Consider the following 21,995-nt stretch of genomic DNA (forward strand, 5'->3'; position numbering starts at 1 on the left):
ACAGAAGGGCACTTATCATTTTATTAGAGATTTGTTTGTTTGTTATTAACTACAGACAAAATATATGTTGCTTTGATATCTTGCAACATGGCTATTATAGCAAAATAAAATGGTCCCACTGCAGAACTAGAATGTTTCTGTATGCAGTTGTACAGAGAATCATCTTTCAGGAGTCATATGCTTGATTTAATGATAATGACATTTACTTCCAGGTAATGACACAGAATATTGCAATCTAGAGAAAGATAAATGCTCTTTAAAAAGCATGACATGAGTGAGTCAGTAGTCTCTTTCAAGTGACCTTATTTACAGCTTCTTCTTGTGTTGTTTTCTTCCACCACCACCCCAACTTTAACAAAATACTTACTGCAGTAGTCTTTTCTCCAACAAATTAGCCACATCATGGAAACCATCTAAAATGCCAATATATCTTTTCTGAAGATGTCTAGATATTCTATTAAAATTTCCTGATATTCCTAACCCTAACTCCTGTTTTTCAAAACAAATCATAATCTATGCATAGATTAGAAAAAGCATACATGTAGGACATTATGTTTGGGGGAATGTTTTTATAGAACTGAAGTTGCATTTAGCTTTGAGAGGATGTTTCCTAATTCTTTTTTTATAAAATCAGTGCTAAAATTTAGTGATTATGCCAGGTTGTTTTTAACAGAGATGCAATCAAATATATTTTCTCTGAGACATGTTGCTTAACAGTGCAATGTTATACATATATTTATTCTGAAGCAAGTCACAACGGCTGGGTTGATACAACATGCAATGACCGTTTAACCATAGCTTATTTAATTAACAATGATTGGCTGAATTTGAATTCTAAGTCATAATCATAGTTTGCAAGATCGAAAGAGTCTTGGCTCACAAACAACACACTATAGTACTACACCAAAGAGAAACAAACCCAACATTTTGTTAATAAGCTTGCAGTTTCCATCCCAACCTTCTTCTAAGATAATGGCAGCATAAATAGTTGTTCAGTTTCATAGACTTTTATTCTCTCAACATTCCTGCTTGGTAGGCAAACAGTAGCTAGGTCAAAATCAAATAAACGTTGTGCATATTCTGAATATCCCTGAGTATCAGGGACAGTCTCTAGTTTCTAGTCTTTCCTTTGCACTGGTTTTTGCAGTTCTTCTTGTTGTGTATCAGCCATGTGGAACTAGGTTGCTTGATGGGGCCCAGGTTATGATGAACATCAGAGCCTTACTGTAGAAACTAGCCTTCACAAGGAAGGGTGGCTTCTTTCCATCCTTCAGTCTTTCCTGGGCTCCATCCCCCAATATGAATGAGTACTACTTGAATCTCAACTCCATGATTATCTGAAGGCAGGATCTTGTATATCTTTAAACACATATTCTGAACTAGCTGAAAGCTCGGCTTCCCTGTCTTATGGCTGTAACCTTTCATTGGCCACATTTATACAACACACCACCTGTAACAGTTGCCCTTGTTAAAGATGCCCAGCCATATTTTACAGACAAGATGAAATAACTTATAGTATATCCAGCCTATGAAAAGCACAAACTGACCATAATTTTTTTTTAAAAGTGTTAGAGATATTGCATAGACCAAAGATACTATTCTTGACATGCAAATCATATTACTACTGCAGATAACACAGATTGCCTAGGCAAGATTTGTGTATATTATTATGCAATCTTAAAATAAAGTAGACTATATACACAATGTGCAATTACAATTTGAGGATTATTGGGAAAGTCTACACATCAGTTTTATGATTTGTAATTATGTATATGATCCCTGGCATCTTCCAGTAGGGTTAGGAAAAACTTTTGTCAACAAACTTGGAGACGGATGCCAATGACTTAGAATGCCAATTGTATAAGGCATTTCCTAATCACACACACACACACACACACACACACACACACACACACATATATATATACTGTATGTTGCCACTTTTGACTAGAGAACAGGAATAAGTAATCATATTTCAGTCTGCACTTCTGTGATATGCTTTGGAAAGTATGCAAATGCTGATAACAATAGAAATGGGATGTGCACAATGAATCAGGTTTGCTTTGTGAAAATCTACTATTGTGTCTCTTAAACATAAAGTAGCAACACAAAGAAAGGTATGTTAGAGGGAGAGAGAAAGATGGTTTTTGTGCTGATTGGTATTATTTTCTGTGTTATCTGTATGCTATTGGATCAAGCTGCATAGGTTAGAAATGTTGTATCTGAACATTTTTTCCAAGCATATTTACCTGCTAACCGCAGTTAGTTGCTTCCTGGAGCAGAACGTGTACTGAGAGAGTTTGGACCTCATGCTGTTCATGACTGCTCCTTCTCCAGTAAGTGGAGAAGGCATTTCTTGTTTGACTTGAATGGATAACTGTGAAAATAGAAAGGCTGCAATTATTACTAAACACCAGGCCTTCTGCCTCTCAAAAGGTCTCTTGCAACCAATATTTTACTCATCATTGCCCTGAAATCTAGACATTAGGCTAGACAATTCAGGTTAGCTATGGGTTATCTGAAAGAGGGAAGAGAAATTGGAAAGGGGATCTTGAAGATGTTGTGTAGGAAATGATTATCTAATAGCATGAAATATTGATCCAGAACAAATACAATGAAATGTGCACCATACAGTAATTATTTCAGATATCTGAATCCAGTTATTTATGCACTTGAGACTGTGAGCAACTAACATTTCTCAGGAAGATTCCAAGACAGAATGGTTCGTTTTTCATGCAGAATTTGTAACAGGGCTATAAAGTATGTCTGCTCAGTTGAACTGGAAGTAGATGTACCTATGAATACACCAGAGCCTCAGAAAGAATTTCTGAAAAATCGTTTGCAACCCAAACCTAAGTAAACCATTCATCCATTCATCCCTCTCTCAAATGAGTTGGGGAAACTCTTTAACCATGCTAGACAGAAATGGCTCTGCTTATACAGAATCCTATGCAAACATCTACAGCCCTTTAAAATGTTTTCCAGCTGTTATCTAACCTATCTATCTATCTATCTATTTTCTAACCCTGAATGCTTTTGCCTGGCATTCCAATCTTGACTTGAAGGAGACTTTCTTTGTTTGACTACCTCAATTCTAAAACATTAACATGCACAACATATCATTCCATTCTTAAACTAGAATACAAAGTGGCTTAGAAGAAATGTAACAGAATGCAGAAGGAGTGGGTTAAGACAGAGAGTGAAAGCAATTTTGTGAGGCCATAATTACCTTCTGCCTTGTTCTTGAAGCTCCTAGACTGACATTGTTGCTCAGCCTTCTTCTAGGGTAGTTGTTGGGGGGAGGTGGTGGAAATGGGGGGAAGGACAGCTGTGTATGCTGTCTTTCCTCCTGGAGGAAAGGTGGAATATAAATCAAACCCTTAACTAAAGAAATAAATACTGTAAACCATGGATTTTGTTTTTACCATTCAGAAAGCATCCAAAGAGTTAGCTCTAAATCATCTGTAATTTTTCACAATCCCATCAGGCTTGGAGATAATATGGACATCTCTAAAGAAGAGAACTGTAAATTGGCAAGTAACTCTCTGCCTGAGTGATGTCTTATAAAAATCCGATGTGCTATGTGTGAGTGAGGCCAATTAAATCCAACTAAGTTCTTAAAGAAATTGTGTCAGAATTCAATTACTGGTTGAGATAGTTGCTGTAATGAATTCAGGGTCTTTTACTTGGAAATGTAAAAAAAAGAAAAGTAATTTTTCACTTTTTTTTTTGTTTCCTGGAGACTAAACCTCCAAAGCAGAAGTATTTGAACAGATTCTTATGGGGAGCAAGGAAATGTAACAAAACCTTAGCTGCTGTCATTCTAAGAATCAGTGCTACAAAAGCCAATCATTTTCAATTCACACAAAAGCAGCTCTTTCATCTGAAAAAAGAGCTCTCCTCTTTCACCTTGGACTCACCTAATATGCTACTTTATCCAGTCCCAATATCAAATTCCAAAGACACAGCATACCTTTGGGTGTCATCTTCTAATTGCACACTACATGCTTCCATAAAATTGTATAACAAGTACAAAAAGTTCCAGTCTTGTTCTGAAGCTAGGTGTATATAAATCATTGAATCAAAAGTTATTATTGTGGTTTCTCACCTTGAATATAACAGTAGCTGAGCAACAGAATGTGATGTCCAATCTTTAGGGTTCCAGATAAAGCTTATTCACATCTCTCAGATTAATTTCATGTACTTGAATTCTGAACATCTTTGCTATATTCCACAAGAAGACACATAGCTCTACATTTAAATATTCATGATGGGTTGGATCCAGAAATACAGACTACTCTAACCTAGATCCACTGGCTGGAGAAAGTTAGACTGGGATAGACAATATCCTAGATATCTGGACCACAAACTATATGGAAGGCAGGTGCTTATGGATAACACCGTAGTCCTAGATTGCATGTAGTGCTTCTGCTTAAATTAGTCCCTAAAATGGGATGTTCTGAGGATAGAAGCAAACTTGGATCTTCTTTATGCCAGCATCCAGCTGGTGTAGTTCCCCCATTGTGCACAATAAAGAAAGGAAAATGGTTAGTATTATTCCAAAATACAGTAAGCCATGCAAAAAATATTAATCCGTTGGCACTTCTGAAATTTTGTTTCACTTTCTAGCTGCATTTCCTTTCCTTCCTTCCTTCCTCTGTTGCTTTTGCTTGCTGAGCTTTCAGGGTGACTGAAAAATAGGAAAACTATGTTGCTTTAGTTTACTGAACTTTTTTGGCTGGTTGTCTCATGCAGAACTTAGTCAGAAGCTAGAAAGAGAGGGCACCTTAAAGTGAATAGCCAAGAAGTACTTTTTTTGCTGTTGCTGCTATTGTTTATTGAAGTAAATCACGCTCTGTGTTGCTTTTTGCTGAATGTCTATGGCTCTCTACAGAAGATTTAAACTGTTAATTTCTTTTTTTCCCCCCCTAAGAATGTTTTTATTCTAATTATGGTAGGTTGGGTGTAGGTTTGGTGTAGGTAGTAGTCAGCATGAACTATCTCAGCAACTTTTGTGGCTCCACAGCATGGACTACCACCTCATTTTACTTTTGTGATAAAAATGAAGGAACAAAACTAAAATACTTGGAATGGTGGAGTTTCGTTCCATACAGAACACAAAATATTCAGGCATTCTGAGTTTTGTTGTTTGAACACAATAAACATGGAGTGTTTGGTGGATTATTCTGTGTAAGGCTGTTTTGTTCGGCTTCAGACAAAACACTTTTGGACCTCTTTCACCATTTTTCACTCAGCTAGATCCAAGTTTGCAGTAGAATTCAATATGTTGCTAGCATATTTCTATTAACATAACATACAGTAATTGTTTTCCTTCTCTCCTCTCTTTGCAGTTCACCATGCTACTTCAACATCTGCTCAAGAGGAGACCAGATATTGTAGTTGCATGGGAATGACGGTGGTGTACTGTTAGTTTTTGGGCTAAAGGACTAAAAGATCAGCTACCAGAATCCCTCAAGGATTCCACCAGAAGATAGAGGAGTTAAAATAAAGAGAATGGAGGGGGGAAGAAGCACAATGAACGTACTCAACGATGACATTCAACTGCCAATTTTGGTGACATGAACAGGAAAAGGATCCAAGGATGCAGAAGAGTTCCAAAACAGCTCAGGGCTGCATAGGTGCCATGAGTTCCCATGAAATGCCCATGAGATAGATGCACAAAAACCAGTGCAACTTTAGTTATGACTAATTGAGTTTCAAAGGACAATAATGGGGGAGGCCAACTTAATAATGGGTGGAATTAAGTTTTCTGTGTTTTTGTGGCAGTAATATGAACTGGTTGCTTTGATACCTAGTATATTGATCAAGAGTTGCTTTATCTGGTTTGTCTGGAGTGCAATTGCCTAAAGAAAATATGTATAGGGAACCTGCAATAGGTACTAAATAATCATAATGTGACTTAAGATAGTAAACAATACAGAGATGTCTGCTGATAGGCAGTTCATTAGCAGTTATTTGCTAATAAAGGTATCTAGGCCAATTATGCCTTCCCTTTTGGCCCTGGTAAACAGTGGGGATTCCTATAGTTCTTACAAATCGGAACTCTATTCTCTGTTCTCAGGCTCCCTCACTAGGACCTACTGACTCACTGTCCTCTCCCAGGGAATCACCCTAGCCAGTCTCAGCCTGTTGAGCATCTGGCTAGGGTGATTCCCTGGGAGAAGACAGTGAGTCAGTAGGTCCTAGTGAGGGAGCCTCTGTTGCTGGACCTTTTCTGTCATTGCAGCCTCTTTGGTAGGCTTGCTAAGATGTCAGAGTGACACCAGGGAGATCCGGGCTGAAGTCTATCCTCAACCATGGAAGCTAACTGGTTGACTTTGGGTCAGTCATTCTCTCTCAGCTTAACTTTCCTCATAGTATTATTATTGTCTGGGGAAAAGGGATGAGAGAATATTTGGTATGTTGTCTTATGCTCCTGCAGCAAAAGCGGGATATAAGTTTAACAAATATTTTTTATTTTTCAGTCATACTACTTTCCACATGTGCACACACACACACACACACACACCCGAATGAGAACTAGACACAAAAGGTACACAATATCTTTTGACTGGTAGTGCTAGGATGCTCCCTAGCTTTATTGCGTTAGAATCAGATGATGAGGATTGGAATTTTGGGGGTGGGGGGATCCCTAATTGAAAACCAAGCCAATCATCTTCTAACCATTGATTTTCTCTAGTATATCTTACATCAGCATTTCTCCCATGCTAAACCAGCTCCTTTTGTGTTGCAAGCTTTGTGAATTTTGGCACCTCCAATTCACATTAAATTCTTGACCTTGGAACTTTACTTTGAAAAATGCATCTTCTCTAAGTTCCTTTGCAGTGACCTTTGACTCCAGTGTCACTTAAAATGAAACAGTGATGGATATTATACAGTCCCTATAAAATCCCTTGCAATTACTATAGAAATTGTCCTGGGGGATAGATTAGACCAGGCTACAGAAATCACAACTAGAGAGGCACAGAGGGAGAGAAATACTACAGCAGACAAAGATTCTGTTATTTCTCCAGACTTTTTGCTCACATGTCTGTTGCCCAAGCTCAGAATGAAATAATTGGTTTCAAAGGTCAGGTCATACAAACAACACTGCACATTTCTCTTTGGGATACTGAAATCAGTCACTCATCAGAATCTGGCATCTTCTTACAGCCACTGTTTTCAAAGCGATATGAGAATTTAAGATCCTGTTTCACTCCAACACCTCCTGATTTTGTGACTATGATGGGAAATATTTAAAAAAAGCAGTTTAGTTTTTTGGTTTTTTTTTTAGGCCAGGAAACAGGAGGAATGAAATCATTCCTATCCCATTTTTCATCTTTTGTCTAACCCTTGTAAAACAAGTGAAGGGGAAAGTCCCACTTGAAAATTTCCATCTAACCAATAGGTCATATAATAAAAACAAGAGGAGATATCTGTTCCTAATTCCTTAACATTTCCAGGTCTCACTTTACAAAATGTAAAATGTTCTTATTTATCAGGAAAGCCTATCATGTATCATTAACAAGTCTTTTAAAATTAAGTATTGTCAAATGTGGAGCTTATTTCCCAAAACTGGGCCCTAAAATGGCCATTTCATTTCACTTCATTTCACTATTTCATTTCATTCAATCTCTTCCCAATGTTTTGCTTTCTTCCCCATTGCTCTCTTTGCTGCTTGACTGTATTTCTGTGCAGCATTTTGTTTGGCATGTTACAATGTAGATCATAAAAAGAATGAGCCAGAAACAGTGACTGTTGTGACTTCTACATTATGGTAAATGGTAGTTAATATGTTCTAGAGTGTTGCATGAATATTCCGCATAAATTAATCCTGACTTACAGAGCTATGAATCAGATAAAAGAGAGGCCATGTGAGTTCTGCAAAAGAGACACCATTTATCCCTTCATGCTTAGTCTAATCTCTTTTTTAATTTTTCTTCTTTTTTTATTAAAAGTTTTAACTACAATAATAAAAGATAATACAAACTAAAAAGAAAAAGAAAAATAGAGAACAAAAGGTGCAAGAAAGCAGAAAAGAAAGAAAAAAGAGAAAGAGAAAAAAAAACCCTAAGAAAGCAACTTCTCACCCTCATCTTGATAAATATAAACACTATCTCTAAACACTTCCACTATCTCTTCATCTCTTCTTAAATAAGAAATATAAAACTCATCATCCCATAACTCAACTCTTAACTATAGACAAGCCAAGTAAGCAACATCTTTTCCAATCCAGGTGTCAGCAAAAAGTCCAAATAGAGTCCTAAAATAATAACATTATTGAACAAATATAAAAGTCATCATTCCATATCTCAACTCTTAAGTGTAAGTAAATCCAATAGACAATGTTTTTCCAGTCCAGATGTCAGCAAGTCCAGAAAGAACCACCCAGAATAACAACATGTCCCATTTTAACCCTGATCAAATAAGTTCCTTCTTTTTCTGTAAAACGATCTTCTTTAATCCATTCAAATGATTATTGACCGTCGTCTCGAAATCTTTCAGAACTTTAACAAGCCTCTTCTGTAAGTCCAGCAAGAAGAAATTATTCCAATTACTCTCTGGGATTGGCATTTTTATTTTCTTCTTAAGTTTTAAAGCCTCATCCATTTTTTTTTTTTTTGTATATCCAATGACAAATTTTTGTTCATGGTATTCCCCACAATCAGTTGCAAATCTTTTTCTATGCACAGCTTCTTCTGGGAACGAACTGTTCATAAGAACACACAACACAGCTGACATTGTTGATTCAAGGTCCCGGTGCAATTCCTCAAAGACATATCTCAACACCATTATAAGTTGCCTATCATATTATGTCTCCAGTGTCAAAAATAATTGTTCTTTCCCAAAAAAATTCATTTATTCTTTAAAATACATTTCAAAGTCTTAATATTCAAAATCAAATATGCCAAAGTTTTCTGAGCCCTTAATCCCTTTAAAACTATTTATAGACAAAACCTTGTCTTGCTTTTTGCTGTTTATTTTAAATTCTTATAGCTTATAAAGATACAGTTTTGTTTTCTTATATTAAGAATTAAAGGCATTCACCTGGCGTTTCCAGCTTTGTCATTTTCAAGGCCTCTAACTTCTTTAAAGTAGTTAATAGGCAATTTCTGAAGGTTGTTAGCAAGGGAAGTGTGAACTAAGTGTCCTTTGAAGGCTCTGACTGTGGCTAAAGCAAGAATGGTGAATTCCCTCACCTACCAGTTCTCTCACCTACCAGATACCACTGCCTTGCAGTCTCTTTATGAGGAGTAACTGTGTGGAGCACAACCTGGGCAATCTCACTTCCCCTCTTTCTCCAGAGATGGTCAAAGGAACCAATCTACTCATCGGCTCCTTGTTCTTAGCTTTTGTGGAGCCGTCTTCAGTCCACCATGTTCCTGAGGAAATCCATGCTTAATTTAATCTAATATGGAATGCTTTTAGTGGCACAACATTTAGCATTGTCTTAGAGAGCACTTTCTCATACAAGGGTCTTTTTGCAGCCCAACACATGAAAATTATTTCATCTGTCAATAGCTAAGTTTTCCAACTGCCATTCGTTTGCTCTTACTCCTCATACTGCATTTTCATTAGGCTCTAATTAATGCTCCTTGTTCCAGGCTTTCTTAACATAAATATTTGTGTCTCTTGGGAATTTCATTAAGATTAGAGATAAACTGACTGAGGTGTATAGACTCTCTCTTGAGACCAACCTATGAAGGACAGATTTCTGAAGGAAAACTACCTCCCCCCGTTCTCCTTCCAAGATAAGGAGCAATTGCAAATATGAAAGCATCTTCAACTTGAGTTTAATTTCTGGTGCTTGAATTCATGCAGCTCTTCTGGTGACATGATGGAAATGGTTTGCCATCACTTTTTTTGTGGGATTCTGGAGATGATGGGGTAACATAGCAAGCTAGAAAAATGTCTACCAGGAGTGTTGCCATGGAAAATTATCTTTGAAGATGATCCAGTTCAACAAAACAACTGTATTCTGTCAGAATGGCTAAATTAATGTCTGAAAAAGCAATTTCCTCAAAGTTTTTTTTTTTTTCCTGCAAAGAAGGCTTCTTTTCTTTTGATATCATCCTCAGAGTCCATTAGAATCTCACTCAGTGATGTTGTGAACTCAAATTATTTTTGCAAAGTGGCAGGGCATAGTAAGTTCTGCTATAATGTATGCCCCCCCCCCCGCCATCAATCCATGGCTAACTTGTGGCCTGCTTAGTACAGCTCACACTTTTAGGGCATCTCCCATCTCATCCCAGACAGCCAGTTTGGTCTCCTGGTTAAGGAACCAGGCAAGAAACCTGGAGATGGTGAGTTCTATTTCCCTGTTAGGCAGGAAGCCAGCTGGGTGACTTTGGGCCAGTCACTCCCTCTCAGCCCTAGGGAGTGAACTGGCACACAAACAACTTCTGAAGTCTTGCCAAGAAGACTGCAGAGACTTGTCCAGGCAGTCACCAGGAGTCAAGTTTGACTTGAAAGATAGATAGATGATAGATAAATGATAGATAGATGATAGATGTGGCCCAGCCCCATCAATGGCGCCTGATTATGCCAGTCCAGAAGCATCAGGAGCCACCTGGAGAGCTAAAGCTATACGAAGATGCTCTCGGAAGCCACCTCTGAGTATATTGATCCTGCTGGTCCTGCCTCCCTTACCTGTTCAGAAATTGGCTGTTGCTTAATTTAGATTACTGCTCTAATTCCCCACCTGAAAAAGTCCCAAAGGAGAAGTTTCTTCATGATCTGATCCCTAGGGATTTAACTGAAGTGAGAGAAGCCCAGGATACTGCAGACAGATAAGAAGATGATTATATTGTGGAAGGTAGTTACACATAGATCTCTTTGTAATGAAGGTCAGCATCAAAATTTCACATTCTAGCCATGGGAATTTGTTAAGAAAAATGTATACATTCCTTTTAGAAAAAAATCCAGTAGCAGCTTTTCTCAGCAAATTGAATGAGAATGTAAACAAAAGAAAAAAAAAGGAAAAAAAAGAAAAATTTCAGCACAGCAGTAGTTTTTTTTTTTTAATTATACTTTCTTCTGAATAATTATTTTAAAAGCAAATGACTTTATTTCTAGGGATAAATAATTAGATCTAGTCCCCCATCAGGGTTTAAGTCATTTTAGTTAATATTTATAGCAGCTTTACATTATTGAATAAGATATGTCCAGTTGACTCTTCATGTACCTGCAGAGTCAATATTCATGGACAAGGGGTTAGATTGATATTTACCCTTTACTCACTTGCTAATCTAAGTGGCACTTTAACCTTAAATTCTCATGAATAATATTAGTCATGTAATGACACAATAAACAATTTGATATTTTCAAAAGATCCTCCATATGCTTATAATTGATAATGTGATTTCCAATAATATTGAAATGTGATTTTGTTTACCTCTTGGTATGATTGCCCCTGATCTTGCTGATAATGATTACAATCTTTTCCCACAGCTGTCAAACTAGGGCAGATTTACCAGTTACATCTTATTGTTGCGCTAGGTCCCTCCTACCTAGAAAAATAAGGATGAGCATGGGATAAATAGAATGGGGAACACACTGATTTTGAAAGATCCAAAGCCAATGTAGACTTCTGCCATGTCCCCAACCCTATGCAACATTCAGATCAACTCTGCAGGTTTCCTAAATTATAACCTTCTTATTGTTTTAAACAAAAGGGACATTTATTGAGAAAAATGGTAAGAACTGAAAATCTCTAATTTCTTCTTTCTGGAATAAGCCTGGTGAGGCACTGGACTTTTAAGATCTCTGAACTCAGAGTATTCTGAGGACTCCAAGGGAATGGCTCCATATGTTAAGTCTCCCTGGTCAAAGAGAAAAGGGATCTCCATCCTTGGAAGAAGGTTCCAAACGTGGACCCCATGTGCCGGTTACCATGGAATCCTCCTGAATAGTTTTATTTGAAATTGCATTTAAAAAGTTTCCTCTGCCCCTGGTCAGTGGAGTTCCAAGAGGTATATTGGGAAAGCTGTGGCTCTGCATACTTCACAGAGCTCCTAATCCTGAATTTACTCCCAACCCATTAGCAGGTTCAGTCATGCCCTGAGTAGAATAGGGGTAAATTAATTATCTCCCATTGTAACCAGTTACAAAAAGAGAACAGACTCACAACTGGGGAAGAATGGAACAAAGATACCCTTCCTTTTGCTTTCCTCTTCATCTACCTGCCCAGTGTCCAAACACAGAGTATAAGATTGCTCTGCTAGCAGGACAGGTTTTGCTAGCGTAGAAGGGATCTGCATACCTTGCAAAGACCTAAGAAGGAAGAGTACTAGCTAGGTTACCTAAGGTAATTTGTAAAGTACCTGAACAACACCTGAGGCCTAGCCTCTTCATTCTCAGTAGTAACTAGAATGATGGCTGAGATCCAGAGGAAAAACTTACTGAAGAGTGTAGCAACATAACTTAGCACTCTCTCAAGATATTTGCTTCAGACCCCATCATGCGCATTTCCCCACATCAATATTCTAACATAAAGACTTCAGTATAAATGACAGCCCTGAAGAATCTCATATGGATTTTGGGTCATTTTTCTAAAGGATTTAAGTTTCATTAGATAAATATCTTGGAAGCTTGAAATAGATATAATCCTCGTCTCATACTTCAAAGCCCTCATAGCAACATCCTACCCATTCCAAGAGGCTGACATTTCTACAGATAAGAAGTGCACTGCTAATCAGTGTGGGCTGTAATGCATAAAGTGAACTGGCATATTGAAATTTCAGAGGCCAAAGAGAAGGAAAATGGATTTAGTTTTTAAACTTTTTTTTGGTACCAAGCTGAATAGGATTTGGTTGTATGAAATGTAAGTGCTAAAATCGAAAGCACCATGAAGCTTCACAAACACCATCAATTCAAAATATTACCCTTCATTGACATCTCCATTTATTAATCCATCTGAACATGGTGGGCTCACAAGCTGGGTTATTTCTAAATAATTTATGGCAAGAATGAATAGACATATGAATGCAAGGTTGATGTATATAGAATAGAACCAGAATTGCTGTTGGTTAATTACCAACCCCGTGTAGAATCCAATGTTGCCCAAGCAGAAGCCAGCTCATGTACTGGATTTGTTTGTCATGTCCTTCTCCTTGAACCTAACCCACACGCAATCACATTTTGCTTCATACAATTCATGGAAATTCCAGAGCACATTTTGAGGGTTTACTGGGAAGAGGCTTCAGAAGAAGTGGAGTCACCCCCCGGTTCCCAGTATATCAGTATAAGGATCTCTGTTGTCACTCATATTTCAGTGAGATTTAACATATTCATATCTCTTTCTTTCTTTCAATGAAGAAATGAAAATGACCTTGTTTCATTCTTGTCCATATTAAGAACACGAAACCAGAGGAGAAACAAGATATAAACATCAGTCATTTAGTTATGCAGAATAATGTAGAATTCTTATTATAGGAATGTTGACCTTCTTTGGAATGGTTAGAGAAGCAGTTACAAAAACTACTGAAACAAATATTGGATAATGGCACAATCTGCCTAAATAGCTAGTCTGCACAATTATTCACTTGGAGTCAGATAGCATATAAATTTAATATATTATTGTTGGTTGCACAGTCAGCCAGATGTTTAGACTGGATTTGGCATCTTTATCCACCTATCAAGTCCTTCCCAAGGACCTGGGATAGGCAGATGTTGTTTGATGGCATTAAAGATATTGTCACAGGATGTAAGCTTTTCCAAGTAAAGCGTTCTTTTGCAATTGACCAATGGTGATTTTATCAATGCCGATGGTCTTCAAGTGATGCTCCAGATGTTTTGGGATACTATTGGTACTCTTTTTGCTTTCTTCTGCCACAGTCGTTCTACTTCTATTTGAAAATCTTTGAATTTTGGATTTTTCTCCAGTTCTTTCTCTTCCATTTTGCTGTCTCCAGGTATTGCAATATTCACTATCCAGACGTTTTTGTCTTTCTTATCAACAGTTGTTAAGTCTGGAGTGTTGTTTGGCAGGTGTTTGTCTGTTTGAATTGTAACATCCCAGAGCACTTTAGCTTCTTCATTTTCTATGACTTTGTCTGTTTTGTGGTCCCACCAGTTCTTGCCTGCAGGCAAATGGTACTTCTTGCAGATTTTCTAGTGCATCATTGTTGTTACTTTGTCATATTGTTGTTTGCAGTCAGTCTGTGTGATCTTTTTGCAGCAGCTAACTAGGTGGTCCACTGTTTCTTCAGCTTCTTTGCAGAGGCAGCATTTGCTGCCTGTTGCTGACTTCTCAATTCTGGCTTTGTATGCACTTGTTCTTAAGGCTAGGTCTTGTGCAGCCAGAATTAGCCCCTCTGTCTCTTTCTTCAACTTTCTTGTTCTTAGCCATTGCCAGATCTTGTTGTTATCTGCTTTGTGTACTGGCCATGTAACACTTTGCCTTGCCTTGTCTATTTTCTATTCTTCATTTGGTCTTTCTTGTAGCCCAGTTTGGTCTCTTCAGTATTCAGTAAGCCTTCATAGTGTACTAGTGTCAGTGCATCATCTTCACTGTCCTTCAGATATTCTTCTAATGCCCTTTTTTCTTCTTCAGCTGTCTGCTGTACTTGCAACACTCCACACCCACCCAGGCTCCTTGGTAAGTAGAGTCTGTCAACATTGCTGTGTGGGTGAAGGGCATGATTCATTGTCATTATTTCTCTGGTCTTCCTATCTAGTGCTTCTAGTTCTACTTGAATAGCGGAATAGTCCATTATTCTAGCTGTGTATCTAATGACTGGAATTGCCCAGGTGTTAATTTTCTTGATGGTATTTCCTCTACTGACTTTGGACATTAAGATCTTCTTCACTGTCATGATGTATTCACTACTAACCTGCTTCTTTACTTCAATGTGCTTGATATTGTCGGCTTGAAGGATGCTGAGGTATGTAGTGATCTTCTTCATCCAGACTTTTGATGTTATTTCCATATTAGAATATCTTGGCTGTATATTCAGACACTGTTGAGCAGCGGTTCTATTTCAGATGGCATTTTTCCATACAGCTTCAGATTGTCCATGTAAAGGAGGTGGGATAGCCTGGCAGATGTTTTTGATGTTTGATAGCCATGACCTGACTTGTTCAGTATTGTTGACAGAGGAATCAATTCAGTGACAAACAGTAGTGGTGATAGTGAGTCTCCTTGAAAGATTCCTCTCTTGATATTAACCTCTCCCAGTCTATCACCATTGACCAGCAACTGTGTCTTCCACTGTGCCATTGATCTTTGCCCAAATGATGTTTTTCTGACTCCTGTTATCTCTAGGCACTTGATTATCCAGTCACGTAGCAGGGAGTCAAATGCCTTCTTGTAATCAATCCAAGCTACGTTCAAGTTGGTCTTCCTTCTCTTGCAGTTTTCCAAAATCATCTTGTCAATTAGGAGCTGATCTTTTGTTCCTCTGCTGTTTGGGCAGTTTCTTTTCTGCTCAGTTGGAAAGAACTTGTTTTCAACCAGATGCTGTTGAACTGCATCCATTATCACACCAGTTAGCAATTTGAAAGTTGTTGGTAAGCAGGTAATTGGTCCGTAGTCACTTGGTGTTTCCCCTTTTGTTGGATCTTTCATTGTCAGGTAAGTTTTGCCAGATGTTAACCAATCTTCAATTTTACCTCCTTGCACTATGTTGTTAAACTGCTTGGCAATGAATGGGTGCAGATCAGTCAGATGTTTCAACCAAAAACCATGCAGTTCATCTTCACCAATTCTTGATCTTCCTTGCCCTTTTCTCCACCATTTCTGCTGTTATTACATGTTCTTTCATTTCAACTTCTTTTTATCCTTATCTACCTCCTTTTTCCAAGCTGCATTCTTGTTGTATTTCTTTGGGTTGTTCCATAGCTGTGACAAGAATTGCACTGTTTCTTCTTTGTCAGGTGTTGACTGGTTCATTGCAGTCTCTCCATTATGGATTGGTAGAAACGTTTCTGATTCGACTGAAACTGGAGATTCTGCCTATAGTGTGCAATTCGAGCTTTGTATCTGCTGATCTTTTTGGCTATGACTGTTGTTTGCTGCTTTATTATTTCCGGTGCTTCTTTGATCTTCCTTGTTTCTAGGTGATATTTCTTGATCAGGTATTCTTTGGTCTTCTTGTTCTTCAGCTTCTTTTCTTTCATCTGTTCTAGCTTGCTTGCACCTGATCTTAGCATGCTGATCTTATTTTCCAACCTGATGTTCCATTTTGGTGGTGCACTGTTGTTGTTAGTGTAACTTAGATATGGCCAGAACGATCATGCTCCATTCTCTTTGCTGTGCCTACATACACATGAAGACACATATGCACACACGAGGCCCTGTCTCAGTCACCATCTATCTAATTAACAAATGCAAATAAATAATTGTGCTGATTTTAAGTTGATTCGATCCCATTTGAGTAAGTTGGACTATGTATTTTTAAAATGTTGTCCCCCAGTTTTGTGATTGTACCTTAAAAAAGGTGAATTTTATAACTTGCTAATATGCAGATTTTTTTGTATTCTTACAACATGAAATGTTGCTATAAACAACTATTAATATAGTATTAAACTGCACTTTCAGCAGCTGACGATTAATTTTTTTTTAAATGGACATGTTCATGAAGGTGATTTGAAGGTTCTAGCACATCATTCAGATATGACAGGTGCTCATTAATATCAATCTATTCACCAACGTTTATTTCAGTAAACATGATTGAATTATTGGAAACCTTGAGCTTCTTTTTTCCCCCACTGTTACTTTGTCTTCCTGTTTTCTGTCTCACAATTCACATGCTCTAATCTCAGTGACCCAATAGTATGAAGGTAAGATGAAGGCCAGCATAGTACATGAATGGTTCTTGGGGAATTTGTTTTCTTGATAGTGGCTTATTTTTTAAGATATTGTCTAAATACTTTGCTTAAGAAAATTACTCCAGATTTTTTTTTTTCCAATCAAAGAAACAAGCCATCAAGACAAAACCTTGAAAGAAATTACAGAGCCAAAGAGAAAATTAAGCTAGGGACAACTGAAGCCCTACACTTTTGATATATGCATGCATTATAATGTGCAACACTACTGCTATCATGGCTTTCACACACAGATGCACAGATACACACCATGAATGCTACTGATTGCTAGCAGGTACTTGGTTATCAGAAAATGCTTTTTGGAGCGATGAGATCTTTCTTCTTTAAAATAAATAAAGTCTCCTTCAGGAATATATGACCCTTGTGCCCAGAAGAGCGTGCTGCTTTGTGTTGTGACGTTATTCACCATTATGCCACAAGCTCTGTTGATTTGGGACATGCGTGCAAGATTGCAAAACATACAGAAAAGGGATGCTCCTGACATCAGTCTGACCCCTGTTACTCCCCACATGAATGCTGCTGTTATATTCATTTTAAAGTCTAACATGTGAACATTACATTTCTAAACCGTTCAACCCATTTCCTCTAGGAATCCAAGGGTTATTCTGATTCACTGTTCTTTGAAAACTGTAGCCAATCCTATGATTTGCAATAGCTCCTCTGTGACTGGCCTTGTTTTTCTTCCATTCTTTTCCTCTGTCATCTCTATCATCTATCTATCTATCTATCTATCTATCTATCTATCTATCTATCTATCTATCTATCTATCTCTATCATATCTTTATCCATTCTTTTCTTCTTTTTTCCTGCTTGGCCTATTCTACCTCCCACTCTTCTGTTCTTCTTCCTTCTTCTTCTGCCTCATTTGTTTCATCCATTCTATGGGATGCTGAGACTATTAAAATGACCTGATCTCCCTGGTCTGCTTGCTGCTTTGCTCCAACTAGCTGAAGGACCAACTTCCACTGGCTTCTGGATGTTCACATTAGCTGTTCACATTATTCCAGGCTCTGCCTGCCTGAGCCCAGTGACTATGCTCTACTGGGAAAGCAATCGAGCAGCAAGGTCCAAGAATCCTCTTTCTCTAGTGGAGCCCTCAGTGGATCATCCTTCCATGGCAGAGCCCAATGGAGAAAGAGAGAAGACAGAAGAACAAACCACAATAAAGTCCCATCCAGTAGTTAAATGGCAGTACAAATTCCTAGTACAAAGTGGTGGAAATACTTAGAATTATGTATGAAGCACCCCTATCTTTAAAAAAAAAAAAAGTTACTTCAGAGAGACTCATGAAATGGGGAGTTGGTTTGCTTGCACTTCCCTGGAAAACTGGAAGGATTTGACAGCAATGAAAGCAGACAGAATGTAATTTGGTTCTTTTGATGTGTGAACAGATTTAGTACAATGAAGATCAATGAGGAAATCCACTAAAGCAGTATGTATTTTAATATATTATCATATTTCATTATTGTAAAAAATCAATTTCAATTATAGACTGGTTTACAAACAGTGGTATACATTTGGAGAAGCATATGGCCATCAAAGCTTCAATCAAAGCCCTGCCAAGTATCTCATAAAAAAGTGAATAGCCAGGAGCCAGTGTGTTATTGTCATTTTAATGTTAGTTGAGCACCTATAATTCTTGCCATGTCTGCCTCTACCATCAACTTCTGATTACCTCTTCCCCTTGAAGACAGCTCATACAGAAAGAATCTGAGGGATTATTTTAAATTTCCGGGTGGACTAGAAATCATGCAAAGAGAGGTTCCCATCTTAAAGAAGGAGAAATACTGCCTTTTCTTTCTTTTTTTAAAGGACTCAACTCCTGAACCATTTCTTCAAGCAAATATTCCACACCTTCCCAGAATTCTTCTCCCTCCCACACATAGAAATAGTAGTTCCTACTCTGGAAAGCAAAGAATTAAAAAATTACACATTGCATCACTGAACCCAATCCTATAAATTCAGAAAAGTTGGGAAATATATTCCTGTAGCTGACAGCTTCAGTTCACACACTTGCAAAATAGATTATAGTTGTTGCTAATCAACACACCTGAAAATTAAATGAGAGAATATCTGAGATAGGTAGAGATAGATGATACCTAATTTTTAGACAGTATTCCTCTGTTAGTCACTGATTTTAAAAGTCTGTGTGAAAACACATGCCAGAACTGCAGCCGATTCATTAGTTTAAAATCTTTGTATTGGTACCTCTGAATTCCCAGGGGGCTCCTCTGCAGTAGTTTTTATTATGATGTTGAGAGATGAGTTTCAACTTATATAATTTAAGATACAAGGATACTTCAGATGCTGTTTATTTATGTTCTGTAATTTTATAAGCTCTGCGCAATACATTTTAGGTTGATCAAATGATCAACAAATTTGACTGGTGATCAAAAGGTTCAAATAGAACTACTGATTGGTTAGTAAAAGAAGATAATTTGAGTAGGACCTGATATGGATTAAAACACAATAGATCAGAGGTTTTGGTCAGAGAAGGAAAAAATGATCATTTGGAAATTTGATCAGTTGTTGGTTAGAAGATTTGAAAAACAAAATGTATAATTGAAACACATGGTATTCAGAGTCTATAAAATACTAAGGTTCAAGTATGAGAGAATCTTTCTGGGAGAAGACCAGAGCCGGGTGATTGCAAAGAGCAGAAAGCTATGTTATGAGATTGGGATGGGGTGGGGTGGCAACCTGATGCAGAGCTCAACACCAGAGGCTTCATTCAGAGCAACTGTTCTGCCAACCATCCTTGAAATACCTGTATCATGCTAGAAATAGCAGAAAGCATGTCATGCTGCAGAAGGGAAAAGCTGTCTGGAAAGTCTGTCTTAAACATTAAGAACTCTAACTTGTGTTTTTTTTCCACCTGCAGGAAGCTGCAGCTAGTCCCAAGTCTGAATAAAGGAGGAGGATTGGTCCCCTGCTGAGAGACCACAAAATGAAGTAGGCATCCATGGACAATGGACAAATCAAATATAGAAAGGCTACTACATTCAGGGTAACCGATGGGCCAGTGCTAGTGGTAACTGTGACTAGGATGCTGGTGAAAGGTTTGCAACTGGCCAGACAGCCAATCACAGAACAAAATATCAACTGATTATGCCAAAATTGGACATACAAATAGCTACTTGGAATGTATGTCCTGGGCACCATGTTGCTCAAGAGGAGATTATTGTCCAAGCAGTTACAAAATATCAGTATCAGCATTATCTAAACTGAGGTTAACTGAATCAAGGACCGAAACTATTTCAGCACCAGACAGCAATGAAAAAATAACATTGCTTTACTCTAGTGGCAAAAAAATCACCCAGAGAGTGCTGCCTTCACTCTAGATAGCAGAGCTACCAAAAATGTGCTGGCTTTTCAACCGATTTTGAGCCACCCATCTATCTTGACAGTTGCAGACACAATTTGAACACATACATTCTCCATTTATGCATCTACTGAAATTAGCCCAGATGACTTCAAAGATTATTTTTATGCCCAACTCTGAAACATTTTTGACTCCGTACCAAAGTGGATTTCATCACAATAGCTGAAGACTTCAGGGGCCATGAGGGAACAGATCGGACAGGATGGGAAGGAACCCTTGGAAAATGTGGATTTGGTGAAGTAAACGGAAATGGCATCATACTGTTATCATCTGCAGAAGCCAATGTCTTATTAGTAGGAAATGGCCTCTTCCACCACCTCTAAAAGTTCACATGGCTTGCCCTGAATGGCAAGAATACATTATTCTGCACTACATTTGGAGAAAGACCGATTTTTTTTTTTTAAAAAAAAATTGTCTGATTGTTGCTAAATTCTAAACACTCTACTTATCAGTTATGGAACAGACCTCTTATTAATGTGACTACAAAAAGAAGCTTTCAGTGAAAATTTCTAATGTAATGTTTAAGTCAATATTTTCTTTCCAAATCAATAATAGCAAACACTTCTTTGTTCTTAGCATTATGCTAGTATTACTATTTTTACATATTACTTTGTTCTTAGTATTGTTATGGGAGTCAGTGGCGATGTGCATAAAATGAAATTTATTTCATTTATTCATTCTTTAAATTTGTTATAGCCACCCACTCCTGCAGACTCTGAACGAATGAAACTACATCAGTCATTTCCATTTCCTTTGTGCCTGAAACATATGCCAAATATATTTCACTTCTTTCCATGTAGGAACAATAACTTTAAAATGTTTTTATCACAAAACAGATGTGCATAAGAATTGGTACTTTGTACCATTGAAATTTGCCTTCACTTAAGTCGTGTCTAATTCTTCCCAGGGAAGATGTTGCATGAAAGAATAGAATCTTCAACACCCAAGAGGCATTCAACCATGTGGATATTTTTTGTACTACTATTTATCGCAGAGATAACTATGTTCTTTCAGCCCAAAATCATTTTAAAAAATATTCAGGTAGAAAAGGGCACATTGCTGCTTGTTCTAATGCCACTACTACACCTGCTCATTTCAATTTTCTTTTCATTCCCTAGGATTTTGTCATGTCCTAGATCACAATTTTACTACAGTACAGTTTTTACACTTTGTTATTGTTTTTAACTCTATATTTTATTGTTTATTCTGTCTTATATATTTCATACAATGTAGTAATGCATGCTTCCTTCTGTTCTTGGAATTTTAATGGTTTTTTATTGTACTTTGATATGTTATTTGCCTATAGTCACTATGGTGATATGGGCAGCCATGCACATTCAATAAACAAACCAACAAACACAGTTTAGTCAACACCCATTTCTGATTATATATATATATATATATATATATATATATATATATATATATATGATGTTCTGGTTGTGGTTCTGATCATTACCTAGTCTGCATAAAAATTCAACTTGTTATAACACACAAAACAAAGTGAAACTGGATAAAAGTGGCTGAATTGGAATGTAAAGAAGAATTTGACATAGCATTAGCAAACCAGGTTCCCACCTTAACACTGCTTGATGATGTGGACATGGAAGAAAAGCAAGACTCTGAAGCTACCTACAAATGTGCCAGAAGTGTGTGCCTGAGCATATGACACCAAACACAAGCATGAATCTTGGGTGAATGCCTAGACTTAGTAGACCAATGCAAACAAGCAGTCTTGTTGACAGTGCACTGTCAGAGCTGGTGGGAATCATCTGACTTAGTGACT

General features: G+C 37.5%; 1 protein-coding gene across 1 annotated transcript in view; it reads left to right on the top strand.

The window, feature by feature from the left end:
• LOC148215070 (uncharacterized) overlaps positions 1-21,995 on the top strand; it is a 163,626-nt gene that overhangs the window by 125,921 nt on the left and 15,710 nt on the right. The window lies entirely within an intron of this gene.

Source organism: Python bivittatus, unplaced genomic scaffold (assembly GCF_059951505.1).
Source record: "Python bivittatus isolate LINGU-HERP-01145 unplaced genomic scaffold, Pbiv_v1 ctg000480_np1212, whole genome shotgun sequence".
Classification (NCBI taxonomy): domain Eukaryota; kingdom Metazoa; phylum Chordata; class Lepidosauria; order Squamata; family Pythonidae; genus Python; species Python bivittatus.